This window comes from Pinus tabuliformis, chromosome 4_2, assembly GCF_031772625.1.
Source record: "Pinus tabuliformis cultivar Carrire ecotype Pingquan chromosome 4_2, CPIR1, whole genome shotgun sequence".
NCBI classification, from domain to species: Eukaryota; Viridiplantae; Streptophyta; class Pinopsida; order Pinales; family Pinaceae; genus Pinus; species Pinus tabuliformis.
In genome coordinates, this window is record NC_142304.1 from 374,678,131 (window position 1) to 374,690,080 (window position 11,950).

The 11,950-nt window shown below is 36.6% G+C and overlaps 1 pseudogene; it reads left to right on the top strand.

Annotated features, from left to right (window-relative positions):
- The first annotated feature begins 2,052 nt into the window (after window positions 1-2,052).
- Window positions 2,053-3,838, top strand: LOC149169494 (putative WD repeat-containing protein C2A9.03; annotated as a pseudogene).
- The last annotated feature ends 8,112 nt before the right edge of the window (window positions 3,839-11,950 follow it).

The following is an 11,950-nucleotide window of genomic DNA, read 5'->3' on the forward strand; positions in this document are numbered from 1 at the left end:
TTCTCTAATGAATCAGGTTCCCAAAGGCGAACATCATGTTGGATATTATCCTTTAAAGACCCTATGAACACATCAATCCTATGCTCCTCTGGAATATCTTTTGCCCTTATGTTCAATTTTTGGAACTCCTCAATGTGCTCCATTATTGAACCGTTTTGCTTGATACTTATCAATTGGCTAAAAAAGGTGTTGCTTTTTGTATCCTCATAATGTGCTATCAATTCTTCCGTAAAAATTGCCCAATTGATAAATGGTTTACGAGAGCAAAGCCATTGATACCATACAAACTGATTTGGTTCCAAATATAAAGTTGCCATACGTACCTTTTGTGTGTTTTTCACATTATTGAGATCGAAGAATTGCTCCATCTGTAATATCCATGTGGCAGGATCCTTGCCATCAAACTTCCTCATATCAATTTTTGGAATATGGTGAGTCTTCGATCCAACATTAGCGTCTATGGAATCATGATTAACATTTCTTTTATTCTCATCATGAGTTTCCTTTAGTACCCTTTCACCATTAGGGACCATTTCTTGTAGCAACTTATTCATATTTATCTTCAATTCGTCCATGTCGGTCTTCAAATCATCCATCTTAGCTTCCACGTCAATCATCTTAGCTTCTATGCCTTTTTTTAAACAGTCCATCTTAGCTTCTATACCTTTCTTTAAACCATCCATCTTAGCTTCTACATCTTTCTTTAAACCATCCATCTTAGATTCTGTTCCTTTTTGTGCAAGGGACAATTGTTCCATTTGGTCTTGTAATTTTGATATATCATGTTGCATTTCTTCCTCTTCTTCATGAGTCATGCTAGGGCTTTCAGGTTCCTTACTAGGTGTTTTCATTTTCTTTCCTCGGGGCATCAGTTACCGATAATAATGGTCTACTATGCCCTTTGAATTCCTTCAAAATAAATTTTCAAACCAAGCTTATGCAAAAATTTAAGAAAATCTACACACATTTTTTCACTTTGTAGGAGCTCAATATTGCCTCTGATGTATCTTTGTACTTTCCAATCATCTAGTTCTGAAATTGTGAGCTGTAGTAGCCCTCTGTGTCCCCTTTCCAATGCCACAAGTCTGACCCAAATTGGATTCTCCAAGGAAGAGTTATGTGAAATCTCCCACAGTGACTTGCTTATAGACTAGTTCAGTAGAGCGAATTGTACAACATGCCACAAGTCACTGTTTCAACCTTTGGACCTGAAACATGCATACAGGAAACTACAGCTCGTCCTATTTCTTTACCTTCTGCGAAATTTTAATCCGATCCCCAGAGAGAAAGTTATGACGATTTTCCCCAGGTCACCTGTTTTGAATGTAATTCAGGAGTCAGCAAAAAGACCAACTTCCTTAGATCATATCTCTGCAAATATCATGCGAAAAGCTCTGAAATTCAGACCCAAGGTTCAGCGTGATTTCTTCTCAAATGGGTTTTCTTTGTGACTTCTGAAACAGGAAAAAAGAAATTTATAGCGAAAATGCCACGATGACCTGTTTGGAGCAGCAAAACCCTAGAATCCAAAGCTCTGATACCAAATGTTATGAAACCAGCACAAGAAAAGATAGAAAAGATAGATCAACGCCTTAGAATTCAGCCTCTTCGAGGGGGCAACCTCCTTTACATTACATAAATGAACAATTCTTGGATGATTCAAATGAAAAAACCTCCTTTCTATATATAGGAGTCTAAGGAGTCACAATATAACCCAGCCGACCTAACAATAATAATATAAAGCCACAAAAATAACAATAGAGGGATTCTATGGGGCATAGTAATAACAATATGGGGGAAATAGGGGCACAAAAATATTAGTAAAGGGTATAACTACAATAGTAATGGGGTAATCAGTAGTATTATAGGGACCCAACATGTCTACTATTGTACACTTTTAGGTTATTTATACTCTCAACCATAGATGTAGATATGAATGTTGGGAGCTTGGCGATAATTATTTCAAATGAAATAATGCTAATGGTTATATCTCTTAGGTATGAATTGCGTGACGTGTAATAGTTTATCAGACTTGAATATTTATTATGAATAATGTCTATTACAAGCTCTTGTGGACTAATTATAATATACTGTGGAATGTTACAACTAACGAACTTGGTTTGATAAACATCGAAGCACAATGTGTATCTTTTATCAAATTATTCTGTTATACATTGGTCTACAATATATTGTAAAGAAACTAAATTTCTTAATGTTGTTGGTCCAATTGTACAATCGAAGCTACTCTTTAGACCATGTAGATTGATCTTGTCCATAGTGCTTACACTAGGTGTCAAAAATTGATATTTGTGAATGCTTATGGAAATTTGTAGTTACAATCAATATTCATCATGGTAATACATGGTGGGAAATTGTCATTTTCATTGGTTCAATATTATAGATTTGTCTGCCTTATTACTAATATGTGCTTGACAAAATTAGCTCCATCTAGGAACTTTAGTGCATGGTCTCTCACAGGTCCAAATTAGCACCATGGCTATGAAGGATAATTTACTAGTTGTAGGTGGATTCCAGGGAGAGCTTATTTGTAAGTTTAGATGATAATATTTTCTCCTAAATTTAGAACTATAGCCATCTATGAGGTTATTTTTCTTTGAAAGTCTTTGTTTATGGTACAATACACATATTCTCTTTTGTGGTCCAGTCTTTAGATGGACCTAGAATGAGTTATTGTTCAAATAAAACTTATGATGATAATTCTATCACGAATGCAATGGATATCTACCACAGTTCTATGTACATTTGGAGAAACAATTTTTTTTTTGTATTTGAATTTTAATTGATTTTCAACATTTCCAATTTCGAAAATTGCACACACTCAAATGATAGAAAGTTCTTTTTATTGACTTATTTTTTGTAGCTATTATGCCATATTCTGACTAAAATCCATTTACATCATGGATTTGTGTTATACAATGGTGCAAACCATTTCAATACTTCATGTAATGACTGTGGTGTGCGAGCCTTTGACATAAAGATTTTCATTGATTAGGCACTTCTCATTCCCTTGGCATATTAATATAAGTACCAAGTGATTTCATAGAAATTTATTGTCTTTGTAGTTAGAATTTGAAAGTGAAATTACATGAATTCATCTTAATTTTGTTGTTTCTCACACTTTTCGATAATGTGGATGATATGCAACATACTTCCATTAGCCGAGATAAAAATTTTCTTGTTCTTGTTGGTGACAATTTCAAGGTTATGCTTTCAGACTGTCAAATAGGAAATGTATGTGAATATTTTTGAGAAAATCTACTATGGTGCATGGTGTTTGGTCTATGTTCAATGATGAGCTCATGCCTAGTAAGTTCAAAATTTAACAAAAAATTGACTCTATTGACAAGTTGTTATCTGGATGAAATTCAATAATTTTTTCTAACTGTATCTTTCATTTTACACAATATTGCAACTCTTGAAATCCTTCGAGATTACTCCTTTTCTTTTGCATGGTCGCCGGTTGGCTGAATATTTGCTACTGGGAACTAGTATTCTACATGCAGGCTTTGGGATGTTTGAAACGCTAAAAACTCTCTTGAATTTCTCAAGGTCCACTTAGATTCCATACGTTCTATAATGTTATCATCAGATGGACAGTGTATGGTCGTTGCAGAGCCAACTAATTTTATCCATATATACGATACAATGAATAACTATAATAAGAGCCATGAAATTGTTTTTTTTTTGGGAGATAGTTGGAATGCCATTCAGTCCAAACACTCAGTCACATTTTATTGGTGTTGTTTATCCAACATATGGCAGTCTGTGTGGATATAGTAGAGGGTGTGAATATTTTTATCTTCATTCTCTACTATGAAGTGTTGCTTGAATGGTGGTTTAGAAAGACAAACCTGGAGTGGTCCATATTGGATTTCATTAATATGGAACGAAGGAACTGAAAGCAAGTCTCTTTGAAAATATGCACATGTGTAGATAAAATATGTACAACATATGACTATGTTAGGTTATTTTAATTGGATGGCATTATCCTATAGTATGACAAGGCTATGAGGTGTGACCATTTTCTTATCAATAGGTGGCCGATGCCAGTTGAATAATTAATGAAATTTTAGAAATGGAATGTGGAAAATGTTATTCATCAACATAAGTCTTTGGAATCAAGTTTTCTATAAAGATCAAATGTCCTGGTAATTGCCATTTTTGGACTGTGGAATATCTAATGATATTGTATTGTCGAACTCATTCTATCGTGTGGAAAACTGTAACTCCACTTTCACAAAATGTGAGCTCAACCCCTTTTACCATAATTTTTTTTTTCAAATCTAATATGATTATTTAAAACATTATTTGATGTATCATTCCTCCACTATGGTAGATACATTTAACTTTTCCAAATTATGTATATTGCTTCTTCCTAGAATTATGTTAAAAAATAAATTAGCATAATTTACAACTGAAGTGTTAATATTTATTAAAAAATTTGTTTGAAGGGGCGCTCAAAATTAACATTTGTGACAAGTAAATATTTTTCTCTTCTTCAAAATGGTATTTCCTTTATTAAAATTTCATTTGTTGGGATGTATTCCTTTAGCTATTAGATACCAACCAACTTTGGCTATTGATCTCAGAGGTTTGCAAAAATGTATTACCACAAGCAAGAAGGGTTCCATTACTTTCATGCAAGATATAGATATATTCCAGCTCATGATTTGATAGATCCAATACCTGCAACAACATTTGCCCATTTGATGCCATCACTGTGTTACCTAGGTAGTTCTGTTTTGCTTTTTGTCAATGGTTTTTCTTGTAACGTGTTTTTATTATTTACCATATTTTTACCTTCTTATGGATTCTTATGCCTATGTAATTTTATGTTCATATATCAGAGCTTGGTATATACCCAGTTGTTGACCCACTAGATTCTACATCTTGCATACTTTCTCCTCATATCTTAGGATAAGACCACTATAATAATGTTCAAGGTGTGCAGAAGGTCCTTCAGAACTATAAGAACCTTAAGGATATTATTGCAATTTTAGGTATGGATGAACTAAGAGAAGATTATAAACTGACCATGTCATAGGAAAAAGATTCAATGATTCTTCAGTCAGCCCTTCCATGTGGGTGAAGTTTTCATGGTTTCTCTAGGAAAGTATGTTGACCTGAAAGAGAGCATCGCTAGCTTCCAAGTATGTTGAAATGTAGAAATGCAATGGTTGCAATATATTTTTATTTTGTGCTGGATTCTTTTTCTAGTTCTCTATTTATCAAGATCCATCCAACTGTATATTATTTCTAAGAATTGTGATTGGGTAGTAGCATTATTTTTGTATTCCAACATCTTCACAATTTACTCAAGTTAAATCAGTAACAAACAATGTTCTCCCTCATGCTCTTTCAAATAGTGCATCACTTCCTACAATCCTTAAAATTGTACCTTAAAGAAAGAAACATAACTTTCTTGAAATGTATTGTGTAAATTCAGCTATGAAACTGATGCTTACCACTATGGATTCATTTTTTCATGTTTTGTAATAGTCTAGTGCGACATATAATCCTTGAAATTAGCACCTTAAAGAAACAAGCATAATTTGCATGTATTATATAAAGTAATATCCCAAACTAATCCATTCATAAGTGAAATGCAATAAATTTTCCATTTAGTATCTTTGCCTAATCCATGTACTATGAGAGATTGAAGCATTTCAGATTCACAATTTTATGATTCTATGTTAAACCTATGTCTTTCTCTGTCACATTTGAGTTTTTTTTGGTATACTGTACAACATTTGAGGTTTTTTATCTTGTTATTGGGTTCTCAATATTCTTGTGCAACTAAGAGTTCTGGTAAGTTGATGAATTGAATTATGTTTTAAAATTTCTAGACATCATAAGAATTGGTGTCTGTGAAGATAGTTTCACTATCGGTTTAGATGTTTTTTATCCCCTTGGAATGATGATAAGGTAGCTCTCTTCAATACAGCTTCACATTCAGGAATCACAACAACTTCTCCAATAGATTTTGCATCAAGATTAGCAAAGAGAAGGCCATACATTAGGTTAATGCCTCTAGGTCGTAAAAAAGGTCTCATAACTAGAGGGTCTTCATTGAAAGCCATGATTCCATGAAAATTTCTACAATAGCCTTCACACCCATCTGATCTTTGAGTAGGTCTAGGAAAAACCAAAAATGCACATGTGGGGCCTAACAAAGCCTCCAGAAATAGAAAAATTCTAGGGCATTGCTTGAATTAGTGAGGGATTAGGTAACCTTTAAGGAGATAATGATATTTTCCTTCTCTTCTGCTGTCTGAAATTGAATTGGATAGAAATTTAGTAACACTAATTGAGCGAGATGCCACATAACTTTGGTATCAAACAGTGAGCCTTAAGATTGGTTCTTCTTTTATCAAAATTCTAGATCATAAACTGACTACACCATCTAATTTTGTTTCATACCTTGTGCTAACATAATTTGAATTGAACATATAATTTTAGAAGATTATGCTATTGTGGAGAAGCCTGGTTCTCTTTAAAATATGAGTACAAATACCACTTCCTCGTCATTAAACCCTACCATCTTTCATAGTTTATGAAGTCGTGTGTGTGTGAAGACTTGTTATTTATTGTTCTTATAAGGAATTTGGGGTTTGCAATCAGACTCTAATTTTTTAGTCATGACCTTTGGCATCATGAGGAGAAGAGTGCATTATGGGGAAGTGAAAGGAAGACAATTGGAGCGTTTTGATTGAAAACAAATCGATGAGTTAAACGAACTCCTTCTCAACCACAAAGTATCTAGTAGCTTCCACAAGGACCTAGATGTAAGTGCTTTATCATATTGATAGCTCTCTCATAGAAGAAATAAGGGTTTTGGTTTCAAATTACATTTTTGAACAATATCATTTTTTTTTGTCCTAATAAATCTCTATTTATTTCCCATAAGCATACCAACCTATATCAAAAGTTTTATGAAGAAATCAATGCTTTTACCCCTCACAAAAAATGAAACAAGTGTAATGTAATCTAATTTGGCCATGTGAAAATGGGGTACGGTAAATAAAAATGTAGGATTGATCCAATTTAAAACTAGTTATTGCAACTGTATGGTTATTTTTTATGTAACTTCCAACAAACACAATGTAGCTTGTGACAATTAATCCTCCCTTATATGGGATGAATTACCTGCACCGTTAATATCTGGTCAAGAGATTTGTAGCCCAGAAGAACCCCATAAAAGACTAAGTTTTCTAGCTAAGTGAAGCTAGGTCGCTATATGCTGCCTAAGTAAGTTAGTCACAGCTTCAGAGAGTGACTATGTTGAAAGCTTATGGCCATTACCACTGTTGTGACCCATGCGACCCGCAAGTCACATAGGTCACAATGTCGCATAGCTAGCATTTACCCCTTGATTCGACCTTGTGACCCTTGCAACCTCGCGACCCCTAGGTCACAAGGTCGGATAGATCATAAGGTCACATAGGTATCACTTGTCTCTCAATGGGACAATGTGACCCTTGTGACCTCGCGACTACCAGGTCGTAAGGTCGCACCTTCGACCCATGCAATCTTCACACATGCAATGAAAACTATAAATAGGGAGGTTGCACCATTCATTGTAATGGCTCCTTTGGTCGCAGGGAAGACGAAGAGGGTTCACAACTTGGTCACACGCATGGTTTTTCCCAGGTAGGCGACCTTTCACCTTCTTGGAAATCATGATTTTTTACCAAGTTTTATTCCCTACCTCCCTGACATTTTGAATCCCTTTTCTAAGGGTTTTTTATCCCCTTTGCTAGTTTTTTTACCTCAAACCAAAAAAAGCAGTTTCCCTGGCCCTGTTCATTCTTCCTTGACCAAACCATGGCCATTCTTCAACACTAACCATCTTAGGTTTTTCCAGTAAGCCTTAAACACCTTACCAAGAACTGTCCCATACCTCACAAAGCCTCATATTCCTTTTCTTGACCATCCCAAAACCTCGGTCACACGGCTTAAGGCCACGATACCCCTTCTCCCGCGACTTCATGACCACAACGACCTACGACCACAATGACCTGCGACTTTACAACTTGTATAACAAGTCGCTGAGTCACACATTTGTCTTTGTGACCTAGTGACCTGTCTCCTTATGTGATTTGCCTATCAGCTTTTTAAATTCCTTTTATTTACGCAGTTTTTCTTGATTTTCATGCAGTCGCTCTCATCGTGGGATTGAATTTTTGACATGCTAGGTGACGTGGACCTTGACTGCATATCCATCTCCTCCTTCGAAGACAAGATGGAATCCCCAACCATTAAGGCTACTCACAGAGCCTCAGGAAGCAGTTCATGGGAAATATACCAAGAATAGGATCCAACCATCTATGGGGATAAAACTTGTAACATTAACAAAACCATGAGACTCTCCTCGTATGACATCTACAAAGAGTTCTCAAGGCTAGACATACCAGAAACCAAGGAGGATTTTCCCATATACCTAAATGTCAAAAGGTCAAGGATGCACCATGTGGCATCACACCCACCGATCTTACCATGCGCGGAGACCATTGACTGGATCCTATAGAATATAGATACAGGTTCATGGATGGTTAGAGAACACACTCGAGAATCCTTGGCTACAATATCCCCTGCAAACATTTCTTCCTACTACAGACTCCCAGAGAAACAAGAGATCTTCAATTGAGGGAATGGTGGGATGACCCATCCAAGCTCCGGGTTAGATCAAATTAGACATATAGGACAAAGAGGTTATAGAAGGTATTCCAATTAATTTCCACTATTATGTGCCACTTGTATGGCAGACAATCTGTGACGTATTTTATGGCACCTCGGTACCTGTCATGCATGCAGTCACCACTCAGGGAACTATTTTCAATTGGAGAAGCATACTAGCCTCATCTTTGAAAACAAACATAGTTGCAACTAAGCACCTCTAGCCAGAGAAGCCTCCAGAATTATACATGGCTTCATACCTCCTAGATGTAGTCTACTCAATATGCCAATTTGCGGTCTGGAGCTACAACTGGGATACATCAGAAGCTGACCCTGTGGACTGCCACTACAATATTTTCTGGGAGACAAGTTACAGAGGTATATTATATGTGATTTCTGAATATTTTATCGCCCCATGATACCAGCTGCTATTCAGTGAGGAACCACCATGCATGTCAAAAAGGTCTATGGATACAATGAAAAAGGTAGCACATTGGTTTCCCATCCATGACAGAACATTCATTAGAGTATTTGGTACCCATAAGGTCCCCCATGTCCTACCAACATTCGTCATGGACAGGACACTCCTGCAAGAAGTCTACTACCAAATGACACAAGGCTTTTAAAAGGTATTGAACAAAGGAAAGAAGAAACCATGGCCTGCCTTCCCTCTCCCCATTGGAGCATATGTGGTGGAAAAATTCAAGCAAGAGGAAGCGGAGGCTGAAGCATTAAAAGGAAACCACTTCATAAGTATCAACTATCAGATTTATGACCTTGAGAGAGTAGTGGTCACACAATGCAAGATAGAAAAATTCAATTGGTCATACTCGTACACTAGACAAGATCATGAAGACGGGGTGAAGAATTGGTATAATGCCATGGGGGAACTTATACCAAGTGAGCGGCAAGCTAGGGATGAGGATCTCATCGAGGATTCCCAAGAAAATGTTAATTAAAAAGAAAGAGCCTCCACCATCAAGAAAAAAGAGTAGGAGATGTAGAACAACACCTTGGTTCTAATAAGAAAAGAGGGAAACAGGTTGAAGATATTTTGAGTGACCCCGAATAGAAATACATCAATGAGACACTAGAACAAAGAAATTATACCCTGGCAAGAAAAAAGTAGGAGCTCAAGAGAAGAAGAGAGCTTGAGATCAAACAGTCTCAATATTCGAGCGATTAAGGCCAGTTCGAGAAGAGGAGGTGACAAGAAGAGCAGGAAAGCGAGAAATAAATGCAAGAAAAACATCAAGAGAAAAGAAGGGCACATGAAGAAGTAGAGAAGAGAAAATAGGAGGAGGAGCACAAGGCTAAGGATGAAACAGAGAAGAGAAAACAAGAAGAGGAGCACAAGGCTAGGGAAGAAGAGGAGAAAGCGAGATTAGAGTAGGAGCTAAGAAATATGGAAGACAAGCTAGAGAGGAAACAAGCACTCGCAGATCAAGAGATGAGGAAGCAAGAGGAAGAGATAAGGAAGACCAAAGAAAAGGAAACTGGGGAACCAAGCAAGGAGAGACTAGAAAAGTAATCGAGCTCAATACAAAGTAGAGTGAGTTGGACCCATTAGATGTTACTCCTTCTACTCTCCTCAGTGGTGGGCACCTTCCCTTGCAAGAACTTGGTTTCTCGGAAGGACACGAAGAGGAGGTCCTAGATATCACAAGGATCACCTTTGACGAAATCAGCCTCCAAATTGTGCAAGAAAGGAAAAATATTGTGCCAGGAGTCGAGCTGAGCCTTTATCAGTCACGACTGCCAAGGAGATTCTTCCCAACATAATAGTGAACTCAGAAATGATCACCTCGACCGGGATAGCTTTCATTTCTTCCATGGAGTACAATGTGGCCTAGATGTGCAAGTAGATCATAGACCTCCATAATAAGCTTTACACATCTGAACAATGATCCATCACTGCCTAACAAGAAAGAAAGAGAGTAGAGGAAGAGAATGTAGCTCTCCTTTTATTCCACTCAAGCACAACAGAATTTTAGGTAGAGATTGAAGGAGAAGTTGAAACCCTTGTTGACGCCATGATGATGGTCTACGAAAAAATGTTTAAATTGCATCACACCATGGCCCCAATCCTAGAAATACAAGGTCACACTAAGGAAAATGTATCAATGCTAAATGAGGATATGATTGCACTAGATAAAATACATGAATGGTCTGTCAAGTACCCATGAGCACTAGTGGTAGTCCCTAAGAAATACTGGATCACCATGCAGAATGCCAAAGTTCAACTCTGCATCAAGATTCAATTGAAAGGAAAATTATCCAAAGATGTGGATAGGGTATTAGCTTTGTACAAGCATCTGTTCAACAGCTTATAATCTATGATCCAACTTCATGGGGTTCCTTCTATCAGAGAACTTGGGTAAGTGAGGAGGCAGGAAGATATCCCAAACTAAGTACTATTTTTTATGGATACATAACAAGAAGCCCATGGAGAAGACATGCTAGTCACCAAAGAAAATATCACATGTTATGTGGTAGAACCAGTAAGGATTTACACCAAGTTGGTGTCCTCGAATAATCAGGTGAACGCCAAACCGGGGACCCTCATCCCAGACGTGCTCAAGAGCCTGGAGAGACATGATGAATACTAGCCACAGATCGCTCACATCATGATAGAATATAACATATGGTCAAGATTTTTGACATAACAACTCAATCTGGACATCCTATAACATTCCATAAATAAATTGATGAATTAGGTTAATAGCTTATTTTTTTATGTATTTACTTTGGTAGAATTGGACATTTTGGAATAGGAAAGGTCAGAAGGGAGACCAAGGGTCACTGGGTAGAGGAAGAGTTACAAGGAAGTTCAAGAGTTAGGGGTATGCAATTAGTCACCCTCAGCCTATAAATACACCGTCATGACACATTTTTAATGACCTTTTGCTCAGGACATTTTTGGAGATATAATATTTCTTAAGAGAAATTATGCTCTTCTAATTGATGCAAGGAGTGATTCTAAGATTCCACTATTGGATTCCTCAAATATTTGATGTCGTAATTCCATGAGTATTTTCTTCACTTGACAAATAATATGTTCCTGAGAGTCCTTTGATGTGTGGTGTCGTCATATATTGTCTCATACTACAAACTTTGTGTTTCTTCATATGGATGGTATTTGATTCGATAACTCTATGCTCATGTTGATGAACTGTTTCGTTGGTATTGGTATAATCTATTTTGACTACATCTTTATTTATGCTCATAGATGATTGATTATTGTCAATTACTT